Genomic DNA, 24,537 nt, shown 5'->3' on the forward strand with positions numbered 1-24,537 from the left:
CAAATGGCCACGCCTCACCCCCTTCCCCTTCGGATCTCAGACCCCTCTATGCTGACACTGGGCTGCCTAGTTCTGTCATTTCCTCGGAGCTGCAGCTGCTCTGTGGAAAGCAGCCCTCTGCTTGCCCTCTTGGGCAACCTCTCCTGGGCCGCTTGAATTCCTGTGGGATGAAACAAAAGAGACACCCAGCAAAGATGCATTCGTGAACTGTTCTGGGACTTCAAGGACCCAGTGTCCCAGGAAGAGCGTCCATGGAGACTGGACACCACAGTAAATCCCATAAGTCACTTCCATGACCCCACACCCATTTTTGTGCTCAATGAAGTTCTAGGGAGGGGCATTGCCAACTTCATAGAAAGGCAACAGGAGCCCAGTAAATGTCTCTTATGACTCCCCAAATGTTCCGTGTCTCCATCCTCTAGCCTAGAGAAGGATAGCCAGGCACCTCACTCTGTTGTTGGAGGTAGACAACAGGCTCCAAGAGTCCTTTAGAGAAGCAGAGAAAGGAAAACCAGAGGGGACCGCAGCTGGCTCACCACTCACTGTTATGTCAACAGCTGGCCCAGACTCTACCCTTCAGGTAGCAGTCACAGAAGCATGGGTATTTTTAGCAGCTTGTCCCTTACAGTGCATTCACTGGGTGGGAGTCAGTGTGTGCTACCAATGGTAGCATAGTAACCCTTTAAAGTCACAACCCCAGGGGGATCTGGAGGGCAGTATCACTTCTGTGTGAACCCAGAAAAACTACCTTGAGACATTCCCAAGTTCCCCCACATGACTGTTGGGACATTCCCGTCAGTTCAAAAAGACTCTGAAATCACTCTGTGAAGCCCTTGCCCAGCTCCCTTGGTGTTTTCTGAACTTTTAGGAGCAAAGATTTTGGGAAGGGCAAGGCGGTGGAGCCCTGGGGTGATTTCCTTATGTAATCTACCTCACAAAGAGTGCTGTGGGCTGGCTGGATCCGAGAAAGCTCTACCCTTAGGGGAAGTATAAAATGAGAATGTAAAATCTCAGAGATATTAAAAGGCCAAAAGGCAGTACAATCATCTTTCTTAGAGATTTCCAAAGGGTAGTTCCTCCAGGGGCCTTAGGGCGCCACAGAATTCTAGGCATTGCTCCATATTGGAAAAACGGGACAAGGGTCACAAGGAGAAAGTCACCTGTTGTCAGGCAACCAAAGCTGCATCACCCCTGAGCATCTGTGGGGACTGGAACTTTGGGGTTTTAGATTGAGCCTAGTATATTGTCAAGGGTTCTATCACTAAACTATGTTTCCTGCCATCCTTCTATATTTTTTTCTTCTGAGACAATTTCAGGTTGCTCAGGCTGGCCTTGAACTCGCAATCCTCCTGCCTCAACATCCCAAGTAGCAGGGACTACAGGGCTGCACTACCTGCCCCAACTGAAAGGGGGATTTGTGTATTCAATCAGAACCCCCTGAGCTCTGAGCCCTGAGGCAGGCAGAGTAGCTGGCTGCCTAGAACGTAACAGCAGGAAGCGGGAGTGCCAGGAATGTGCCCACACTGATCTTCCCAAAGTGCTCAGTGGTGTCTTGGCACCAGAGGTCTGGCAGTTAGTGGTTTGGCACATGACTGTCTGAGGGACAAGCCAGTAACGGGAAGTCTGAAGAAGGACATTGGTCGCACTAGAGGAAGTATTCTGTGAATCCGTGGGATGGGTTTAAGCTATGCTGGTGAGGCTGAGACAATTTATTGACATCACACAGACAGTGTTAGCCTAGGACAGAAATGGATCTTCATACAGAGCCCTTTGTCCCTAAGATCAGACTGCATGCTGGCCACCCTAATAAGATCCTTCCCCAAAATGGCTCTGTCTCTTCCACACTTCAGAACAGCCCCTCCAGTCATTCCTGTACAGATGGGCTGGTTTATCTCCCTCACCAGTGGAGATTTCCTTTGGACAGATATGGATAGAGTACTCGATAAGTGCCAGGCCCTGGGAAGGGACATGGGAAAGCAGACAGAAGATAGAACAGTGTGATCCCACAGGCCAAATGAGAATGGGGAAAGCACTCGGCCCAGCTGCCAGCCATGGAGAGGCCATGGAAAAGTCTAGAAGGGCCGAGGCTGGCTAGCTGAAAAAGGTTCAGAGTCATATGTCTCTTAAGAAGTCCTAACATATCGGTATTTGGAGAGGTCTCCTCAAGAACCATCTCAGTAGCAAGAGCTGCTGGAGACAGAAACCATCAAAGAGGGAGGCTGGCCTGCACCCTGTCTTTCTAGGCAGAAAACTGCAAAGTGAAGATTTAAAGGTTTCTTCTGATAGAAGGAAAGGGAGAAGCTATACCAGATGAACCGCAAGCCTCCAGGTTCATAAGCCTTTCTTTCTACCTCCTTGGGTAGGAAAGAGCTAGCCAGACTGATAGCTTGAGAAAGCAGGGGTAGGCGTTTGAGCATAGAGGTCTACTAAACAGAGAGGACAGTAAGAAACCCTTGGTTCAAAGAGCCTGTTTGTGGGCCTGACTCTGTAAGCATGCTCTTATTCTGAGGTGCCAAGACAGACTTCCTCACATTCTCCCTCGGTGCCTGAGCTCCCCTCCACAGCACCCACCCCAGAGAATTCAGCTCCATGCCAGCATCCGAACGTGACCCTCCACCTCTGCAGTCAGCTTCCTGTTGGGCCCCAGTGTCTCGTTCTGCTCTTGTACAAACCGGCTTCTAACAAAACAACTGGAAGCCAAGTTTAGCAGCTTCATCTTCCATGGCGAGAAAAAGCAAGTGAGAAGGGCTAGCCTAGGGTCAGATGTGACTAAGAAGGCCCACAGCCTGCAGTGAGTTCACCAGGTTGACCGACCACCCAATCCCAGAGCTGGTCCCAGAGGATCTATGTGTCCTGAAAGGGACAAGGTTAGAAGTGATTGGGAATGAAACCATTTGTTCCAGATCCACTTACCTGATTCTAGACTGGTGCCCAGCCCAGCCTGTTTTCTAACCTGAGAACTAAGACTGTCTCCTACCTCCATTGTATGAGGCAATATGCTAGACCACGTGGCAATCTACGTAGACAAGAGCTGTGTACAAAGCAACTATTAACTTCTGGACCGAGGGAGCCAAGAAGGCATAGCAGGTTTGCCCTCCTCCTCTCTAGTTGTTCCGTGAAACTTCCACACAGTGCTCCGCATGTGCTGACCACTGGCCTCACTTCACATGGATTCCACAAAGCAAGCTCCACACACGCAGATGGGATTGAGTTATTCTACCTTTACAGAAGAGAAAAACTAAGGTCCAAAGCCTGTGATGCTCTCTCCGTGTTCCGTTCTGCCACCCAGCTTTCTTCAAGCACCTGGATATGGTGTTATGCTAGAACACAAAGGTTTTGAGGGCTGACTCGAAAGGTCCTGTCTGGTTCTCCCACTTTTAGCCGTATGGTTTTATATGAGCCTTTGGTTTTCTCGTCCACTCAATAGGGATGATACAGCCCAGGTAGCATCTCTGTGGAGATTGAAGGTAGCAAAAGAACGCGCTGATGCTCTGTCTATCCTGTCCCAGACTTTCTTCCTGTCCCATACTCAGCCTGCTCTGACTACACCCTCGGTGCCAGTCATTAACGCTGGCTTGCCCCAGAAGGTGCGGGGGGCCTTTGAGGCACACCTTAGATGACTCGTCTGGAGCTAGGTCATAAGGGATGCCCTGCAGCTTTGGGACATCAGAAGAACACATTGCCTTCTTTTTGTTCCCTGCTGGGGCTAGTTCAGGCCACCAGGGGTCAATGCACCCAGGGATCAGTTGGGGGGTGGGTGGGTACTTAACTCAGAAAAACACCAGATAGAGGGACTGTGACCTTGCCTCTTTCTCACTGAACTGACTTTGCTTCCACTTCAGCACCCGATTTAAACACTTTCAAAACAAACAACAAAAACAAAGAAAAGAAAAACATTTAATACTCTGCCTTTCCCTTCTAGTGGCCTCGCCTGAAACTTGGTAAAAAAGAAAAGTTCCTATTCAGATTCTGTAGCATTCAGGCAAAAATCACGTTCAGTCCTAACCAAGAGACTTCTGAGAGGGGACTCTGAACAGAGTCCTGGCTTTGGCTGACCTCAACACAGACTCTGTGTGTCTCTGATCTGAGTTCTCATTTCTAAAGTGGCAAAAAGACAAGAAAGAATGATGTATGAGTTTGAATTTTCTTTTCAAATAGCCCAACCAGTAGCTAGCAATTTCTGGTTTGCCTTCACCAAGAGAAAGCTTACCAGGGCAGGAGACTCTATAATGGACAAAGGAACCAAGCAATACCTCCAGCCATAGGATTGTATCAGATGCCTACCTCCGTCAGGGTAAAAAGCAGATCTCTCCCAGTCGTTTTCAATGTATGTTTGAGCTCTTCCTATGGGCCAGGCTACTGTTGCTGGTATGGTAGAAAAAGTCCTCCTTCCTCAGGTTCCTGGTACTGGCCATGGGGAGACCAAGCACCACCAAGCTAAGAAGGCACTGCTGGGATTAGCTGCCTGACAGCATCTACTGTAGAGACTAACCTGGACCTCTTCCAACCCTTCCTGAAAAGCCTCCCTTACTTCTTTCAGCCCCTACTTGGTACCATTTTGGCCTGGGGCAGGTTGAGCCACACCCATACAACAGTGGTCTGGCCCTTCCCTGCCACTGACCAGAAGGTTGGCAAGTCCCTTGAAGATGCTCTTGGAGGCTTTCCTCGACACCTAGGCTTCTCTCATTCACACATGTGAAATAGATAAATTGCTAGGATTTCTAACAGTAAGAAGCAACCTGAAAGATTTGCCCTGAAACTCACTGCACCCATTGGTTCACTTGGGCTGGTGTAGGAGAACACTGAAGGGGGGGGGGGGGGAGGGGAGAGAGAATTGGCCGACCTGAATTTCTCAGGACTCAAATAAGCTGATCTGCCCAGGAAGTCTGTGAGGGAGAGCTAAAGGCTGTTCTAGGACACGGACCACTGGACTTCTCTCCCCCCCCCCTCCCGCCCTGCTGTCCTCCCACGTTAAAGCCCAAGGGGCGGTGCATGGGGATCCGTGATGACTGCCAGCATGGGCGACAGACAGGGGAAGAAGGAAGGTGGCAGAGTAAGGAAGCCATCCACAAATCCTAGCGTCAGCTACTAATTTGACAGAGGCGGTGACAGCATGTTTCCCCGGAACCTGCTGCAGTCTGCACACCCCTCCTGAATCTCCCCTACAGGCTGAATCAGAGACCGCGATGGGTCTCCCGGGAACGGACGAGCAGTTCCAGCTGCTCTCCGGGCTGGAACAGCAGGGAGAACCGCCTGGGAGAAAGAAAGGAGGTGGGGGGTAGGCGGAGGCGAAAATGACGACACTCGGAGCTACAGCCAACTCCGGGGCTGCCAGATGCCCGCGCGACCCTGGAGGCACAAACCACCTCTCCCGCTCAGCTACAGTGCCAACCCGGTACTACCTAGAGGGCCGCACCCTGCCTGGGCTGCTCTCGCCGCCGACACTCGCTGTGGCGCGTGCAGCACGCGCCGGGACACACCCCGGACTCTCCCCTAGCACACACATGTTCTCTCACACGCACAGCTTGGAGAGCTCCGGGCTCTGCGACTGGATGGGAACCTGGGCTCGGATCACACTGGTTCGAGACCAGGCTCAAGAGTAGTCACACCCTCGCTCCCTTCTCCACAATCCCCGCCAAGTCTGCTCACCCTTACTCATCCCCTGGATACACGCGCTACAGTCGCTCTTTCCCTAGTCATCCCATCACCCATCCACACCCCTTTACACGCGCGAGCGCACACACAAAGTGTCCCCTTGGGCCCAGTGGACAGAGGAGTCAGCTGTGGCTCAGGGTTAACGCCAGGTATTCCTAGGCTTTCCGCCCCAACTTCAACCCTCTAAACCCACTTCCCCAGTTAGAGAGAAAGCGAGACCCAACACGTCTTTTTCTGCCTTATAGTAATCGAAACCCGCTCCAGTGATGCCAGCGATCTCTCCGGCGCTGGCGCCCGCGTCACCGAAGACCACCAGTTGTGGTCTTCGCAAGGGCCACAAAACACGGGCGGGGAGTCCAGTAGCACCCCGAAGACAAGCTTTCCTGAGGGTCCTTGTCTCGTCCCGGAGGAAGAAGGCGTCCGGAGGGCTTACCTAATGAGCAAGCAAGCACGGAAAGGATCCAACAACGAGGTTGGAGGTGCAGCGCCCCGCGGGAGGTGCAGAAAGAGACGAAGATGGGTGAGCAATCTGCCTGCAGCGCGAGAGGGTAGACTGGCAAGGTTTGTTTATGTCCGTGCCGTAGGGCGATTTTATAGGCGCCTGGGCCACGCCCCCGGGCCTCGCCCCTCCCAGACCCTCTGCTCCCAGCGCAGCAGGGGACGGGGACACACCCCTTTTCCCCCTCCCGCCTCGCGCTGCACCCAGGCTGGGCTGGGCGGGGCCGGCTGGAGCCGCCGCCTGTTGCGCAAGCCTTTGCAGGGGCGCGTATGGAGAGACTGCCAGGCCCGGCCTGCGGCTCCCTCCCTGTGATCTCCTCTCGGGACCGCGGCGTGTGCAGCGGACGTGTGTGCACCGAGTGGTAGTGTGTGTTCCCGTGCGTGCTCGTGCGTGTGCATGCGGACTTCCTTGTGTCTCTCTGCGCGACCGCGTGTCCCCCCATAGCCTAGGAGTTTCCTAAGCGTCTTCCTGCGCCACACCCTTCTGGGCGGCACCCCCCACTTCCTCCGGGTCTCCACGTAGTCACTCCGGAGCCCCATTTACAGACTAGACGCCAGACTTTCTCTCCAGGTTCCTTTCAGTGTTGCTTAGCTCCCCTCATTCTTGCTGATCCTGGCGCCCCACAATTCCCTTCCTACTCCTGCTGCTTCAGCCTGCCTGGTCTGCTGTGAACATTCTACAGACTGCCTTTTGTGGTCCCCAGAACTTGCATAGTGTTCGCGTTCCAACCATGGACCTCCCTTCTGTCGTGATGATCTAAAACCTTGCCCTGCTTGCTTGTTACCAGGTTCTCAGCCTTGGCCTACACCTGAGACTCTCCAGGGAGCTTTTCTTAAGCAGGTGGATATCCTGGCTGCACCCCAAAGCGGCTTAGTCAGAGTCGCCGGGAGTGTGCACCAACACTGGGGCTTTGAGAAAAAAACGCTCCTCAATGGGTGCAGCAAGGTGGCTCATCTGGTAAAGACACTTGGCCTGCCAAACCTGAGGACCTACAATCCATGCCCAGAAACCACAAAGTGGAAAGAAAGAACACACTGCCACAAATTTTCCTCGGACCCCACTCTCCCCATCCCTGCTAAATAAATAAATACTGCCCGGGTTAGCTCTGATGTGAAGGCATGTTGAGAAATAATCTCAGGACCCAGCACCAAGAAAACATCATTTTATAGAGAGACTGAGTCACACCTAAGGCCCAGTCCAGCCACCTGCTCAACCTTTATGGTTCAAGTGGTCTTCCCCTCCCCCTCCTACTAAACCTCAAGGCTCAGTACCCACTCTTCTTTTCCCTCCAGTGTGCCTCTAGATACCCTGCCCCTCATTCTCTCGGTCTATGGATATCTAGGAAGCTGCTTTAGGAGCCTAGCCTGTGCTAAGGGGCCAGGGAAGAAGGAAGTAAAAGGGTGCTTTCTCTTGAGAACACAGCAAAATCGAGCCCCAAGATTTCAGTTTCCCAAGACATCCATACAAGATGGCTAAGCTGAGCTTACTCGATCTGTAGTTGTCCTGAGCACCTACTATGTTCAAGAACTGCCTGGCCCCTAAGGCCATGAGAGAGAACACTGACCTCTTTGGGAGCTATCTCGTTTTTTGATTAACAACACTCTTAGACTAAGCAGTCTGTTGCCTCATTAATTAATTTCCCCAGAAATGTTTGTTTCAACAAACATTTATTGAGTACCTACTGTTTGCTACCTGTCAAAGAGTGTGCCAAATTTGAGATGCTGACAGAATTGCCAACTTTTCCAACAAATGTAGCCTCGGTGTAGGGTGGGAGGCGGGAGAGCGGGGGAGAAGGTACTTTGCCAGGAGAAGCCATTTCCTGTCTCTTTGAGGAAGTCTTCCTTCAGGACAGAGCATAGAGAACAACCCAGATCTGCAACTGAAACCCTGCGTATGTTGCCTGTGGGACCTGGGTCTGTGTTGAGGAAGTCAGACCTTCTAGGTAACCTGTAGCCCTGAATTTTCAGCTGGACAAGTTGAACCATTGTAATTCCACCCTTATTTCCAGCCCTCAGGAGGCTGCAGGAGGATTGCCAAGACCAGCATGGGCTATGTAGGAAGGAAAACCCTGTCTCAAACCAACAGAAAGGAAACCAGGTCAGGAGGGTAGAAGAGAGAAAGGCAGAGAGAAGAAGACGACTTTGACCTTTGGTGCAGAATTTATAGAGCAGTAGCCTTCTAAACGCACATCCAAGTTCTGAGTGAGGTCCACTTGAAACTCCACCTACCCTAAGTTGCCATAAGCCAAAACAGAGATGTTTCCCTTCCTGATACAACTGAATGTCCCGTTGAGTACGGGTGGAGCAAATTCGCGTGGCTATAACACCTATGAATAGGTAAGAGACTGCCTTAGTGAAACTCTGAATGCATACCCCAGATGGAAGATGCTTGCTCTCAACAGAGGTCACACACCCAGGGGGGAGCTGAGCCCCGCCTGAACACCCACCTCCCCAGCCCATGCCAGCTGAGGCAGCAGAGTCTGTTGAGCTGAATGTGGCTGTGACTGCATTGAGCTGTTAGAATAATTCCTCTTTCTCTCTGGTCAGCAATAGAATTGGATTTGCTTAGCAAATACGCACAGGCTGCCAACCCTGCACAGGGTGAGATTAGATTTTCTAGACTAATGTGCGCTGGAAATTTCTATTCTGCAACACCTTAGATCTCTAAATGGCCACAGGACACAACCTCCTTTCCTGTAGACTGTGGATACTGGGGATTGAGAGAGACCTCAGAGTTAGCTGGTCTCATGGAGAAGAATATGGAGATCTGTGGTATCTTGTATACCTGCATTTCTATCTTGGGGTCCTCAGAAATTACCCCATTTTCCATGGCAAAGAGCTATGGGCTGCTGAGAAATCTATGAAAGACAACTGGCTTCACACTGGGAAAAACAGAAGCTGTTCTCCAAGTACAGAAAGAAGTGGCATTTGGTTCACTAGAAAGGTAATGTCCCCTGGCTCCTGGCTTACAGGAACTTGCTAAAACTGCCAAAAACTATGTCTCATAAGCTGAGGGAAATAAAGCCACAGAGTTTATTCTCCCTCAGTTCCAGAAAACAGAGGACAGCATCAGGGCACACAATGGTATCTATTCCTTGGGAAGCTTGATCTGGTCTTGTCTGTGATCTGATGTTACTAAAGGTCCTTGGTTTCCCTTGGCTTGTAGGGACATTACAAGTTATCCTTCCCTCTGACTTTGGGCTTTCTCTTCTTACGTGTTTTTCCACAATGACCTCTATGGTAGTTATGTAATGATTCTTGCAATGTGTGTATATGTGCATATATACGATGTGTGCAGGTATGTCTACCACCATGAGTGTGTGCTCATGGGCACAAGTGCCTGAGAAGCTAGAAGAGAATATAGGATGGAATGGCTTGACTTGGATCTCTCCAGTCCCAGAGGACACCTTAGTGGAGACAATTGTCTCCTTTCATCTTTTTGTCGATTCTAGAAATTCAACTCAGGTTGTCAAGCTTACATTATTGAGTGGTATCTGCCTTTATCCACTGAGCCAGCTTGCTGGCCCTATCTATGGCGGCTAGTTCTGATTTTTTTCACTCTGCTGAATAGCAAACTGCCAAATAGATAGCCTCTGAGTCTGTCTGTGAGATATTTTGAAATTATTTGACAAGAGACTCTTCCCAAGTTTGGCTTGCTTCTTGTTTCTTGCTGGCCAGCGAGCTGGTCCCGCTGTTTCTGTTCCTGCTAGCTTTCACTGAAGCTGGAAGTCAGCTTCTTAGGTATTCCAGTGCAGCCTGCAGAGCAGAGCTCACCCGGAGTCCTACATGCCTCATCAACAGACTAGAACGTGTGGGTGAGGCATCCAGCTGGGTAGACTGGGTACCTTCTGAGTTCTCAGCCCCTCCAGCAGGCAGCCAGCCATTTTGTAATGCTTATTTAATCAGTCTGCTCCTCTATACTAATGCAAACCCATTTTAACTAATCATCAGAAAACAAAAACCAAACCACACACACACACACACACACACACACACACACACACACACACACACACTCGGACTGTTTCCCAATGAAGTACTGTTTGCAAAGTCTGGGAAGGAATACCTTTGGAGGTTACTGTTCAACTCATCATATGGTTAACGTGAGTTTAGCAAGAGGATTCCAGGGAGACCTGCTCGGTAGTCTGCTCAGGTAACCTTGAGGTGGTCATAGCCTATGGCCAGCTATCACTCAAAAAATAATAACTTGTGCCTCATATAAGCTTCCTGGCTCTTGTTTTCTGTCAAGACTGACACCCTGTCCCCTTCTGGGGCAATGGGGCCACCCCTAGAAACCCAACTGTTACTCTCCCCTGCTACTCACTTAACTTCTCTAGACACTAAGTTACCATTTTCTTTGCAAATATCTTCTTCATTACAGCCCTGTCCCCCTAACAAGCTGTTGCTCCACCCACACCTTCCTCCAGCCACATGTCCCTCGCTCACTCCCCTATCCACACCTGAAGTCAAGAATTCCCTACTTCCTGCCCCTCCCTCCTTGAAGTGAGACATATGAGCATGACATGGTAGGTGAAAGGTGACTGGAAATGACCCACCTTCTAGGTAGGAAAGGTCATAGCCACCCTCTGAGTGCTGAGACTACACTCTTCCACTCTCTTTACTTCCTCCTCTGCCACCAAGGCCAGCAAGAGTTCAGATGTTAAGGTGTCTGCCCCTGGGATCCCAGCTCAGAGGGAAGAATCTTGAAGCAGAGCCCCAGCCCACACAAAATAGACATGCCAGGTGGTGTCTTCTTCTGGTGACTCAGACAAAGACAGGGACAAGAGAACTTTTAGCTGTGCATGGTGCCTCAGAACTGAAATCCCAGCACTGGGAAAGCTGAGGTGGGAGGACTGTTGTGAGCTCGAGGCTAGCCTGGTCTATTTGGTAAAATCCTACGATCTTCCTCTTCCTCTTCTTCCTTCTTCTTTTTCTCTTCCTCCTCTTCTTCCTCCTCTCCCTCCTCCTCCTCTTCTTCTTCTCCTTCATTAATTATATATCCACTTTACATCCTGATTACAGCTCCCCTCCTCTACTCCCAGTTCCACCCTCATAAATCCCTCCCCCTAGCACCCTGTCTCCTTCTCCTCAGAGAAGGGGAAGCTCTTCATGGGTACCAACCAGCCCTGACACATCAAATTTCAGGAAGACTAAGCACATACTCTCCCACTGAGGACAGACAAGGCAGTCCAGCTAGGAGAGGGGATCCAGAGACAGTCCTATATATATTATATTATATTATATTATATTATATTATATTATATTATATTCCTATAGCCTTAGCTGACCCTATCTGACCTATTAATCTTTCTCCAGAGCTCAAAGCATCATGAGGGTTCCCCCAGCAAACCTCCATCTATCGCTATCAATAAGACTTTTATTTAATCCGACACCTGTCTATTGATAATTTACAACGCACCATGCTCAGTATAGGTTGCTTAGAATAACGGGATTAGCAAACATATGTATTTCTTGCCCTTATGAGAGCCATATGAAACCATGGCATGGCTATCAGAAAAGCAATTGCTGTGAATCTTTTGAGGTAAGACTCCAATGCCTTAGGCAAAACGAGCCAAGCATTGATCCTCCCATGGAGATGGAAGGAAAGACTTCTGGAAAGCAACACCTGAAACAGAAGCTGGATAAAAACAGGTGGCTATGGCCTTACCACTTCTGATCCCGTCAGGGCTCAAAGTCATTATGTCTTCTTATTAATTACAATTCTTTAGTGCACAATTCACTTGAGTGTAATTTTAAATGTCCTGGGATGGGGGGAGGAGGGGGGAGTTGTTGTTGTTTATCAGTCTTGTTCTCAGCAGTAAAGTCAGGGTTGGATCTTTCTAAGCCTCTGTCTCTGTAGGAGTCTCTCAGTCTCAGATTCTCTTTACTTGGTATTGCCTTTGTTCTCAGGCACAAACTTCACTGATTAAATTACTCTTACTTTCGGTGATTCAAAATCACTTAGAGACTTCTCTATTGCTTATGAAGGTAGAGCCCCAGGCTTTGCGAGCTCAGAGGAACCTGCTTTTTAGCTTGACACCCACTTATCCAGAGCTTGCTGGCTTTATGCTCTTCCTACCTTCCTGGCCTGGCTCCTCCTCCAACAACTGTTCCTTCTATCTGAGCATGACTGCCTGCCCCCAGCCAGGCGTGGCAGTAACTTTACACCTCTGCCTTATGCCTCTATAGGGTGGAGCTTGCTCTTGAACAGAGTGGCTCCTCCACCCTGGAAATGTGTCAACATATGTGAGGTGAGCATTCAGTGATGTGGGTTACTAATGGATCGTGGGGCGGGGGGAGGGGGCGGGGATGCAGGGACAGACCAGACGGAAAGAAAAAGGAAGAAAGGGTAAAAGAAGAGAGAGAGAGAATGGGAAGAAAATAATAGAAGGAGTAGGGAAGGAGAAAGGAAGGAGGGAAAGAAAGAAGGAAGGAGAAGGGAAAATAAAAGGATGAGAAGGGGAAAGGAAAAGAGAGAAGGAAGAAAGGAAGGAAGGGAAGGTGGTGGGGTGGTGCTCTTGAGTCTCCTAATACCTACAATTGGCTTAGTGCTCCCCTTGGTCATCCAGGCTCCTAGGGCACTGAGGCTCCTTGGCACTTCCCAAGCTTCAGCCTGTTCTTTGCCTCCAAGGTGGGCTTTACTGTATGCTCCTAGAGTCACATGAGCAAATGCATGTCTTCTTAAGCATGGTTTAGCCTACCCTGACTCATCTCCCACCTGGCTCCAGAGGCAAGGTTACCTGCTCACTCGCCTCTGGGGCCTGGCTCAAGAAACACAAAAGGATTTCACAGCAAACCATAAAACACAACTCCCCAACCTGATCACAAGGCAAATGTCACCTGGCCGCTTGCCTCCAGGTAAAGCCCATATCAGGTAGACCTGTCCTTTGCTAGATTAGGTAGTAAATTTCCATCTTGGTCAGTAGGCATCCTGTCTGATGTTCTTAGAACTGAAGAGTCTGGTGTCTTCCTACTTTCTTTTTTCCTTACAGTGTCTTCATTCTATTTTATTTTATTTTATTTTATTTTATTTTATTTTATTTTATTTTATCTTATTTTATTTTGTCTATCTTTGTGTATGTCCCTGTGAATGTGGCTAGTAAGCACCAGGGTCTGCCTGTCTCTGCTTCCCAGCACATGACACTATACCCAGATTTTTTTTTTTAAGTGTGACTTCTGGGGATCAAACTCAGATCCTATGCTTGCAAGGCAAAGGCTTCAGTGACTGAGCTATCCCTCCAGCATACCTTGCCATGCTTTCTGAAGCTCCGTGTGAATGGTTGTTAGGGTCACTATTGCCAGGAGCCTCCTAAGCCCCAGCTCAACATCTTCCTCACACAGGGATGGTGATACTTACCTTACCAGGGAATTCAGGCAGTGTATGCTTTTGACTACAGACAAAGAGAAGAGGGTTCTGTACAAATTGTCCATACTGAGCAATAAAAGCAAAGTACCTACTCTGTCAGCCACATGTGAAATTCGGCTGACATTCTGTGTCCAGGACATGGTGCTGAGGCCCATGGCAACCCTGAACCTAGGCAAAAATTGAAGTGACCAGAGGAGAAACCATGAAGCCTTTATCTCAAAACCCAACAGAAATGTACTAGAGTGGGTGGAGAGGCTCAGTTGTCTTCTCTGTAAGTTCTGGGTAGCCTCTCTGCTGGTAGTCCATTGTGAAGACATAGACACTTCTCTAAGATGACCAGGGCTTTTGTGTGATCTCTCTGCCAGGGAAATGGTACAGCGACCAGAGGGATCACAGTTTCTAAGCATCCATTTGGGGATGTAATCAGGTGAGTGACCCAAATAGCAAAATTCAACCAACAATCTTGTTGATGGCAGTGGGAGCCAAGCCACTGGCCACCAAGAAGAAAAAAATGTGGGTGCCAGGCACTGCCTTCCCATGTCCTGCTAGGGCCATGCCCAAGGGAGGAGGGCCTCATCTGCCTAGAACACATGACTGTCCCTACTTTATTGCAGGTCTAAGCTCATATTTGTACAGGCAGAAAGTGACTTTGCCTTTAGCACACAGAATGTCAATAGAGCATGCCTTAATCTAGTGTCCCATAAACCAGGAAGCACAAAAAAAAAAAAAAAAAAAAAAAAAAAAAGTGGTAAGTTCATCTTAACAGGTTTAAGGGTTCTAGAAGGAAATGTTTTGTGTACAGTTATCAGCAAATACTACATACATACTTTTACACATATACATATGTGCATGAATGTAAGCCTATACTCATACACAAATGCAGTGTACACATTCATACATTTGAAAAATAAACCACAACAAAATATAAAACATAAAACACACTGTAAAATATGAAACAAACCCTCATGCAGCAATAATCTTTATTAAATTTTTGAGTTTCTCTTTCAAGAGATTGTCTTATGCCTTTGCATGTGTGTTTGTGAGTAAATTTATTACACTTTTATAATATTTTAATTACTTCTTAGAGAAGTAATTAAATCTTAACGCAACTTAACCATATTCACCCCCAACTCCTCCAGACAAACATCTAATTGAGTAGATTTTTATTTTTTTATTGAGACAGAAACTCATGCAACTGAGGGTAGCCTTGAACTTTGTATCCTTTTGGGTGTAAGTGTCCTGTGCTGAGATTGCAGGCATGTAATCCTGCACCCCAAATTTATGCAGTGCTGGGATCAAACCCAGGGGTTTGTGTGTGAAAAGCTCTCTCATATATATATATATATATATATATATATATATATATATATATAGTAACTGCCCCCCCCGTAACCACACATGAAGAACACATTTATATTTAACAAATCTTACCCACACATTCTTTCTACCTGTTATAAAATAGTCCATATATAGAACAAAAACAAAATGCATCACACTTAGGTGTAATGAGAGATTTAGGTGCGAAACATCCAGGATACAGCACCCTCTTGGGGGAGAGATAAGACAGTAAATCCACCTGCTTCCACACTGTTGGCAGACACTGTCAGAACCTTGAGACCTCCCTAAAGACACACAGAGTCTGTCCATCCCATGGATGATAGGTCACAGCTCAATCCATGTCTCTTGCCATCAGACCCATCCTACTCCTTAGACCTTTGGTTGGTTTTGGGTCTGTGCTGGCAGACCTAGCCCTGTGTGCCTTCACAGACATTTCCAAAAAGTAACTAGTAACCTCTTGAGGTAGAATCATAAAAAGAGAATCTCTGGGCCGAAGCTTCTATATAACTTTTGAGACATTGTTGAACACAGGCTTCCAAAAGCCCTCAGAGGGATAGGCCTGCCAGCTGCTGTGTCCCTGTCTCCACCCAGGTGCCTGCTTGCTTGAGAGGGGAAAGCTAGAATCTGCCTTTGGACTCAGTGCACTTAATTCTTTGCTGGAGAAGTTCAATGGGGATACTTACTTACTTCATGTGTTTATAGTTGACCCTCATGGCTCACAAATGAGAGGCCCTGCTACCAAGTCATTCAATCTCAAGAGCTGCTCCTATCTCTGTGAACCAACGCCCTATTCCATGCCTCTTCCCAGTCCACACATGGAAGCTATTACCCAGATGGGAGATTAGACAGGACTTAGACATCAAGTCACTGATTCGGCCAGTGAGGAGCTGTGGAAATGGGCCACACTGCTCCCTTCTCCGAACAAACAAGGGGCTAGCCAAGGAGGAAATCATCAAAGTAGGTAATAATTATGGCCTTAGCTGTTACTAATAAACCAGAACTCATTAATAAACCAGTACCTGTGTCAGATCTAGTGGCTGCTGGATGCAGTATTAGGGAGCCGGGATGCTGTGCTGCTGACTTCTGCAAGCACCCGATGATACAAGAACTGTAGTCCTCAGACATAAGGGAACAGGCTGAGAGGGGATAGGTAGGTGATTTGCAGGAGGCCTCCTAGCTAATTTCTAGAACCTGCTTTCTGGGAAGATAGTTATCATCAGCATCTCTAACTGTCATTTGGAATGATTGTCACTAAATAGCATCTAGAATGTTTTCCCAGAAAGTTCTCAGATAATCTTGCTCTACCCCACCCCACCTTCAGTGTCCTTATTAGTTAGCACAAACATCTAGAACTGGAGGACTGTTCCTCATTAGAAGGCCTCTCCCATGCTCAGGCACAATTTAGCCAGCTCCCCAAGACAAGATGCTGCTTGTCTCTCCTTTGGTCACTCTGTTCATTAAGCCTCTGGGCTCACCCCGGCTCCTACACTCAGCCCTAGTGTCCTCAGGACAGTTCCCTCTTGGATGGGAACCCAGGTCTAAGCTAAAGGGCTTTCAGGAGCAAAAGATGCATGGAATTGCCATAACTAAATGTCTGCCAGGGACTCCAAACACTTAACACACACAGGAAGCAGCCTGACCACCAAGGAAGAATTGCAACAGCACCCTTACTTAGATAGGGAAGCTAAGCTACAGACAGCGTAGGTCTTGGACTACCAGAGGTTCTGTGGTATAAAAATAGTTTATATAACACACAGTACCTAGGAAGCTATAAGCTGTCTGCATGTTGCCATTGTAATCTTTACACCTTTCCAAGAAGCAAATTTCCTTTTGTTTGTTTGTTTGTTTGTTTGTTTTTGTTTGTTTAATCATCCCTACTTTATGAATGGAAATTCCAGGGCTGGGGGTAAAAAAGTCATTTGCTCAGGAAGTCCCAGATAGTAAGTAAAGCTGGAATTAGAAGCCAGGCATTCTGCAAGCTACCTGCCAAACGTGTCATATGCTCCTCCAACCCCATACTCTTGTCACCAAATCCTCAAGTGTGCAGGTGACTCTGAGCACGTTCTTGTAGGCAGTGTTGGTGGGTGGGAACAACCTTGAAGCCTATACTCTCTCTGCCACTGGAGGAACCTGACACCCACAGAGCGTACACCTGGCCCCAGGTGAAAGGTCTTATGACTAAATCTGGTCCTACCAGTACTCAGGCTGCTCCTCCCTCCTTCCTGGCCCCCAGGCAGCTGTGGGCCTGGATTCTGAAGGAGTGATACAGGCTTAATCATCAGGTGACTAACCCTGGTAGACTTCTTTGAGCTGCTTATTAATAGAATGGAGTTGTGTGTGCTCGGGGATCGTCTGGCTGTTTGGGAAGTAAAGCTGGCTCACTACCCAAATTTATGTTAGCTGGATAAATCAGGCTTTGAGCCATCCCCCTTGGTCCTTTTCCAGTGGAAGACTTGACATGACACCCTCAGAATACCTCACTTCCACAGCAAATCAACGATTTCACCTGCCCCTTCCTGCTGAATGATTTCATCAGTTCCCAGGCAGCTGAAGCTTCTAAAGGAGCCATTGAGTCCAAAGCCTAGGAGCCCCTGACCATACTGTCCACGTAGGTAGACTTCAGTTATATTGTCTTTGTAATGGATAGACCAAAAGAAAAATTGCCACAAAGTGCATCATCAGCCATCAGTAATGGGTGTGAGTTGGTGGCTGTCAGGCTGGAGCTGCTGCCGCAGGCCCCTGAGAACCCTGTTCTTTTACTTATTTATTTATTTTTACTTCGGTTTTTTTTTTTTTTTTTGAGATTATAATATAAAGACATCATCTCCCCCTTTCCTTTCCTCTCTCCAAATATTTAAATACAGCCCTCCTTGCGCTCTTTCAAATTCATAGCCTCTTTTTTGTCTTATCATTAATTCTTATCACATGTATACATATATACATATATGTTCCTAAAGACAACCTCAGTCTGCATAATATTACTTGTCATATATTTTCAGGGATAGACATTTAGCACTGGATAACAATTGGTGTGCTCTTCCCTGGGGAAGACTGTTTCTCTTGCTCTCAGCATTTCTTGGCTGCCTGTAGTTCTTCGGGTAGGGCTGAGGCCTCGTGGGTTTTCTCCTTGCCACTTGAGCAAGTCTGTTGTGCTTTATGAGCTGGTGTTTAGGCAGTCAATCATGTTGGTGAGGTTCTATGAGTGTCGCTTCTTGACACTGTTAGGAGACACAATCCCCCTGCACGCTTCCTGGCCCTCAGGCACTTACAGTCTCTCCTCCCCTTCACCTTTTAATGTGAATGCCTTTTCTTGGTGTCTCCTATGTCCCTCAGTGAAGGTCAATAACAGATCTCTGAGGGATGATGACGCAGTGCCGTGTTCAACAGTGGAGATCATCGTATTTTTAGTAGAATCTTTGAGAAGAGACCTCCACCCAAAGATTAGAGTTACAGAGCCCCAACCAAGACACAGCCCTTGCTGGCTTTTGTTTCAGTAAAACCAGAGGCATGAAAGATTTGTGCCAAGAATACCAGAATAGAAGGAAGGAAAAGGAAAGCGGAGACAGAACCACCCTGTTCTGGGATGGGGCAGGTCCCCAGGTGCTATGAACAGCTGGGTCATTTTCCCTTCCACAGCAAAGTAGAAGAGGCTTGCTATGTCCCTGGGCCCCTCTCCTTGTCTCCTGAGACCCCCAGGAAGCACCCTTGAGGATCCTTGGATACTTCCTTCCCTGTTGCATAGTCCTGGGTCCTTAAACACGAGCAGGAGAGCTGGAGTGCGCCTCTGTGACTCAGACAGAATTTGCCACGGAGACAGCAAAACGTGGACACAAATCCACACCAACTTCAAGGAAACAAAGAAATGGAGGTTGTCTGATTGTGCCTTTTGTTGATGAAGGTGGTGGTAGTATAATTCTGGAGCCTGGGTAATTTATGAAACAAAAAGATTATCTTGGCTCAGAATTCTGGAGGCTTTGGGAGTAAGGGGGGGGGCATAAACAGTGCCTGCATCTGGGTAGAGACTGGTGCTGCCTTGATCTGTGGGTACACAGACATAGAAGAGTGTACCCTGCTTCCTACAAAATGCCAGTAATTCATTCTTAAGGTTCTGTTTTGAGATGGTGCAAGTCTTTGGCTGCTATGAGTAGCTGAGATCCGCCTCAATTCCATGATAGAGGACTTGAGGGTAACTCTGGGTCCTTGGGAGGGGAAGGTACCAGACAAAGCATCTCTCACTAGGCTCCTCGTCAAACATTGTATTCAATACTGAAGACTAGGCATAGGCTTGCATGATATAAGCCACTCACACTATAGCAGACAGTTTTTAAACATCAGGCTTGGAGGCCTGAGTTTCGCATCCCCCACACCTGTAACAGTGCTCTTCACCCCTGTATAAGACAACCACCAATACATGAGGTCCACAAAGACAGGGGAGACTTAAGAATGTATGTGCTGCAGGAGGGAATATTGTTCTTCATGGCTCTACATGAGCTGCCTCATGCAACAGCCAGCTGCCATGTGCTTACCTCAGATAAAATGAAAAGAGGGGTCATATGGCCCCATAGTCCAGGTATCCCCTGGCTGCTGGTCTAGTCAAAACACATTGCCGTCATCAAAGAAAAGTTCTACAAATTTACTGATTCAAAGGCCCAGAGAATTCTAACTAGAATGACTGAGAGCAATTTCTTAGTAAGGTCTTCAGGATAGGGAGGCGGATCCGAACAAAATACTCTATTCTATTAGACAAAGGTGAAAGTCAGCTCCTGTTTTCAGGGGCAGTTTTATTTCCAACAGTTTGGGTTGAAGAAGAAGCCTAAAGAAAATGAGGTTGGGTAAACGTTACATGAGGGAAGAAAAGTCTGTGTAAATCATTTCCTGGAGTAGGAGGTCTAGGCCACTGTGTTCTCAGAGATTGTTCCTTCCACAGGGACATTATTATGGGTGGAGTCTCTACTGTCCAGGTATCTCTGAAGACTTTTTGGAACAACATCCCATGGTCAGTTCACTTTCTGTTCTAAGGTCTGCTGTACCTAAACAAGGCTCTTGGAGAAAAGCCTGCTGGTCAGGAGAATGTGCCTACATCCTCAGCCTGCATGCTTGTTAACTCTGTCAGCTTGAGTCACCAGCCTAGAGTCACCTGAGACTGTTTATATTGTGTTGACTTGTGGGCACGTCTGGGAGGAAGTATCTTAACTAAATTCATTGATGTGATATAGGAAGACCTAGTCCACTATGGGAGGCCTCACTCCCTAGACAGAAGGTCCTAAACCTCTAGAAAAGTGGAGAAATTGAGCTGAGCATAAGCAAACAAGGAAGCAACACAGAAATGAACTGTGTCCATTTCTCTCTGCTCTTGACTGTGGATGTTATGAACAGCTGTCTCGGGCTTCTGCAGCTGTGGCTTCTCAGAGATACAGAAGTGGTGCTGTGACCTGGAAGAGTGAGTTAAAAGAAACTCTTCCCTAAGCTGTTTGTTGTCAGGATTTTTTTTTTTTTTTTTTTTTTTTTTTTTTTAATATGGCAGCAGAATGTAACTGTTAGGCTGCATCCCATAGAAACTTAGTAAATGTTGGCTTGAAATGGCTGCCTATGGCTTCCATCACGGCTCACTGCAAAACCCCATCTTCTCTAGGAACTCCCAGCTTTGGACACAATCCGTTCCACGGTTTCCAGATGGTCCTCTTAGCAGACTAGTGGCAAGAAGCTGACAATAGAGCAGTCCAGAGCTGAGCAGAATTCCACAGCTGGCTTTGTAGTTATAAATCAGGGAGCTGTGTGATCAATGACCAGAAATGAAGAAGGGAGGATTTAGGTAGAAAATTAATACCCTATACAGACCAAGAAAAGACCCATGTTGGGATTTGGAGTGGAAAGACCTTTGTGTCCTAAAGTTTTTCTTACCAGTATCTGAAAATGGTGGGGAAGGTGACTGCAGAATAATCGGCATGGGCCTTTAATCAGGATACTGAGAATCCTGTGTCAAGTGCAAGAAAAGCCTTTTAGAGAGCACTCCTATAGTTCAGAGTAAAAAGGAGCCCAGGCCCTGAGGGGAGCTGGACCCTGGTGGGTAGGCTGACCCTGAAAGATCAGAAGGTCACCTGGTTTAGAGGTAGATCTCTTTCTAAACAATACCCAGCCTCAGTGTGCTGTGGTCTCAACCTCAGAAACAACTCATCTGCTTCTCTGGGTACAGGCTCTGAGTGCCTTACCAGCTGAGCACCACAGGTAGCTAGCTGCCAGCTCCTTGGGCAGGGCCAGTACTGTGCACTGGCTTGCCTGTGTGTTCCCTCACGTCCCCCTCGTCTGCCTCGTTCCCCACACAGTCTGCACAGCCTCCTGACATGCATATAACCTCTGGCCTGAAGCCAGGAGCTTCTGGTTTGGCTGCCTGCTGGGCGGGTTGACTGTTAGCATCCCTGCCCCCACCCTCAAAAGAAACCTGTCATTTCCGCACAGAAGCATCCACTAACAGTTTAGTTCTGGTTTTAAACATTTGTAGTTCAAGGGCCTGGGTAGCTAGTTCGGTCAGAAAAGTACTTGTAGGAGCGTGGTTGCCCATGCTTGTAATCCCAGCACTGAGAAGGTAGAAACAGGCAGATCCCTGGGACTCACTGACTTGATGAGCCCAGGCCAATAAAAGAGAAACTGTGTCTCAACAAACAAGGTGCATGGTATCTGATAAACAATACCTGATGTTTTCCTCTGGCCTCCACATGCACATGCACATACATGCAAACACACACACACAGAGAGAGAGAGAGAGAGAGAGAGAGAGAGAGAGAGAGAGAGAGAGAGAGAGAGAGGCGAGAGAGATGAATACACACATAGACACACAGCTTACTCTACTATGCAGGGATTTTAGCCCGATCTCTTCCATTGAACACTGAAGCAGCCTTCATTCACTCGTTATTCATTCAGTCAAGCAAGACAATTCTCCAATGGGGTCCACTACTATGAGCAAAGTATTCTTACCCTACCAAATACCAGAGAAAGGGACTACAGGGTGGGACTTGAGTGGATCAGGATGCCAAGCTGGGTGCTATCAATTGGCATAATCATAGTGTGTGACCACTGTAGTGGTCTCTTTTGGGTATCTTTGGAAACACTGAAATATTGTAAGAATATGTTTTTGTTTAAATCATATTCTTATATGGATATGAATTAAGGGATATGGGGTTGCTTCGGATCATCCACGGCAGCAAACTATGATTTGCCTTATGCTCTAGTAGGGGCAGGATTTTGCCAGCAGCAGATAGTTTCTGTGACTGTGTGACATTTGGAATTCTGGGGACTTTTCAGAGAATATATAAATGCTAGAGCCCTGATATATGTGTTGCTGGTTAGTGGTTGGTTACTGTCTTGTTGAGATTTGTCAAGTACTTGTGTGAGAAGAAGAAGAGGAGGAGGAGGAAGAGGAGGAAGAACTTAGATATCCTGACAGCTAAGATCAAACTTTCCCCCCAAGGAACTAGATGCCCCTAATCAGTAGGAAGTAGCCTAATGATAACACCACCCCCTTTCCCCTCTATCTTATTTCTCTCCTATCAAGTGGAGGATGAAAGGGTAGAATAAGGGTAGAAGAAAGAAGAACCCAGAAAGTAGCCAAAAGTCCAGCTACAGCCTACAGAGGCTAGACCCTGTACCAAAACCTTCCATACCGGAGTCTAAGAACAGTCTGAGAAGGGTGATATTGTTACGATTCTGATTGTACACCAGAAAAGTGTCACACCGCTTGTCAGCTCCTAGGGCAAGGTTTACTAAGTATTTCCAGTAGTGGCTTAATCCTCAGAATGTATTTTCTGCAGTTCTTAAGGTTAGAGTGCAAGCTTAAGGCTTCAGCAGTGCTGGTACCTCTTGAGGCTTAAGGATAGCCCTCACTTCTTGAATCTTCAAATGTCTTTGCTCTGTACGTGACAGTATCCAAATGTCACCCTTTATATAGCCCAATCCTATTAGATTAGCTCACCCCACTAACTTCATTTTAACAGGATTTACTTTTGAAATAGCCCCCAAGCAGTCACAGACTGAGATCCTGGGAATTAGACTTCATCACATGAATTTAAGGGACACAGTTCAGCTTATATCACAGAGAGCAGAAGGTAGAGCCCAGATTTCAATCCAGGTTGGAGCCCCCAATGTCCATGTCACAGAGAGTTCCTCCACAGGGTAACAGAGTCACAGAGGTCTGTGACCCTGGACCTAGAGAAGGGTGCCTGTGCTGGCTAGTTTTTATGTCAACTGGACACAAACTAGAAATGATTTTGGAAGAAGGAACCCCAACTGAGAAATTTTTTCCACCAAATTGTCCTATTGGAAAGCCTATAGTGCACTTTCATGCTTGGTAATTGATGTGGGAGGTCCTAGCACACTGTGAATGATACTACTCCTGAACGAGTGGTCCTCAGAACTAGAAGGAAGCAGACTGAGTAAGCCATGAACAGATAGCAAGTAAACAGCATCTTTCATGGTCTCTGCATCAGTTCCTGACTCCATGTACCTGCCTTAAGTTCCTGCCCTGAGCTCCCTGGATGATGAACTATAAACTACAAGATGCAATAAACCAAGTTGATTTCTCCCCCAAGTTGATTTTGGTCTTGATATTTCATTACAGCAATAGAAACCCCAAGACAGTAAGTAGTCAAAGCAAAGGCTGCCAGGAGTTGTAGGTTTCTGTGAATAGTGGTGCCCCTCAGAGTTCCCCAACACCCCCCCCCATGTCTGAGTATTTGAAACTCCCATGCTGTGATGCTCAAATTGATATCTTGGTATCTTTTTTCATGATCAAGGAGGTCAGTGACCTTCCACTCTGCTCCTTAGCAGCAGAAAAGCAGACAAGATGTTTAAAAGACAAGGTTCTTTTCCACCCAAACCTGGTAGCCACTTCCCCAGGGACTCTGAGGCCCAACTATGGTCAATAACTGTTATCTCTAAGAGGAAGAACAGATGGCACCTCTTCCCTTTCCTTAGGGCTCAGAGACATCCTGATAAGGTCTAGCTGAGCATCCTACTGGCGAGCATGTCTATAACAGAGTCCCAATGCTGTGACGGCCAGCCCTAGGCTTCTTGAGGAGTTGTGGACCACCAAAGCTACAAAACCAGTGCTCATTCAGGACAGAAGCTGGTCACTCTGGATTCCAGGCCGGGGACCCAGAAGAGTAAAGGTAAGTCCTTCACGTAGATTTGTTTTAAGAATAATGAGTACATTCGTAAAAATGGGCTGATGAATTCCTAGCATAAGCCCATGTTTTGGGATCCATATCACATAGGAAAAAGTCACTAACCTCCATTCATTCTCCTGCCCCTGGAGACATTTGACTTTTAAGCTCATGTGAAGCTAAAATAAACATGCTTCTTGGTTCCCTTACAATGTGGGTATGTTTTGACTAATTAATTAGAAATGGTTGAAGGCTTCTAGGAAATATACTTAAAGGAAAAGAATGCATCTATTAATCCACTTCCTGCTTAATTCTGGCAAAGATAGGCTGCATTGGCTGGAGCCTTCATAGCCATAACAGACCGTGAAGTGATTTTAGGTAGCAAATCAGTACAACAGAAGGCAGCAGAGAGGGAATCTAGGTCCTTGGTCTGATGAGGCACACAGCCATCATGGGCAGCTCCTCTTGGCATATGAAACACAGGAAAGGAGTAATTTCCATATAGTTTAAACTGCTGTTATTTTG

At 47.5% G+C, this 24,537-nt stretch overlaps 1 protein-coding gene and 1 long non-coding RNA gene across 5 annotated transcripts in view; one reads left to right on the plus strand and one right to left on the minus strand.

Annotated features, from left to right (window-relative positions):
• Positions 1 to 6,269, minus strand: part of Ndrg1 (N-myc downstream regulated 1) — a 41,116-nt gene extending 34,847 nt beyond the window's left edge. The window contains exon 1 of the mRNA XM_034516310.1: positions 6,089 to 6,269. The gene's annotated coding sequence lies outside the window, so the exon portion shown is untranslated. The remainder of the gene's footprint in view (positions 1 to 6,088) is intronic.
• A 2,489-nt stretch (positions 6,270 to 8,758) lies between these two features.
• Positions 8,759 to 24,537, plus strand: part of LOC117718402 (uncharacterized) — a 54,940-nt gene continuing 39,161 nt past the window's right edge. The window contains exons 1-3 of one of the 4 annotated variants that reach the window (XR_013103317.1): positions 12,321 to 12,404; positions 13,885 to 13,946; positions 23,825 to 24,018. This is a non-coding gene — a long non-coding RNA (uncharacterized LOC117718402). Of the gene's footprint in view, positions 9,098 to 12,320; positions 12,405 to 13,884; positions 13,947 to 23,824; positions 24,019 to 24,537 lie in introns of those variants that run through there. The other 3 variants (XR_013103315.1, XR_013103316.1, XR_004608081.2) reach the window with 3 other exon arrangements.

The sequence above is a fragment of the Arvicanthis niloticus genome, chromosome 13, assembly GCF_011762505.2.
Source record: "Arvicanthis niloticus isolate mArvNil1 chromosome 13, mArvNil1.pat.X, whole genome shotgun sequence".
Lineage (NCBI taxonomy): Eukaryota > Metazoa > Chordata > Mammalia > Rodentia > Muridae > Arvicanthis > Arvicanthis niloticus.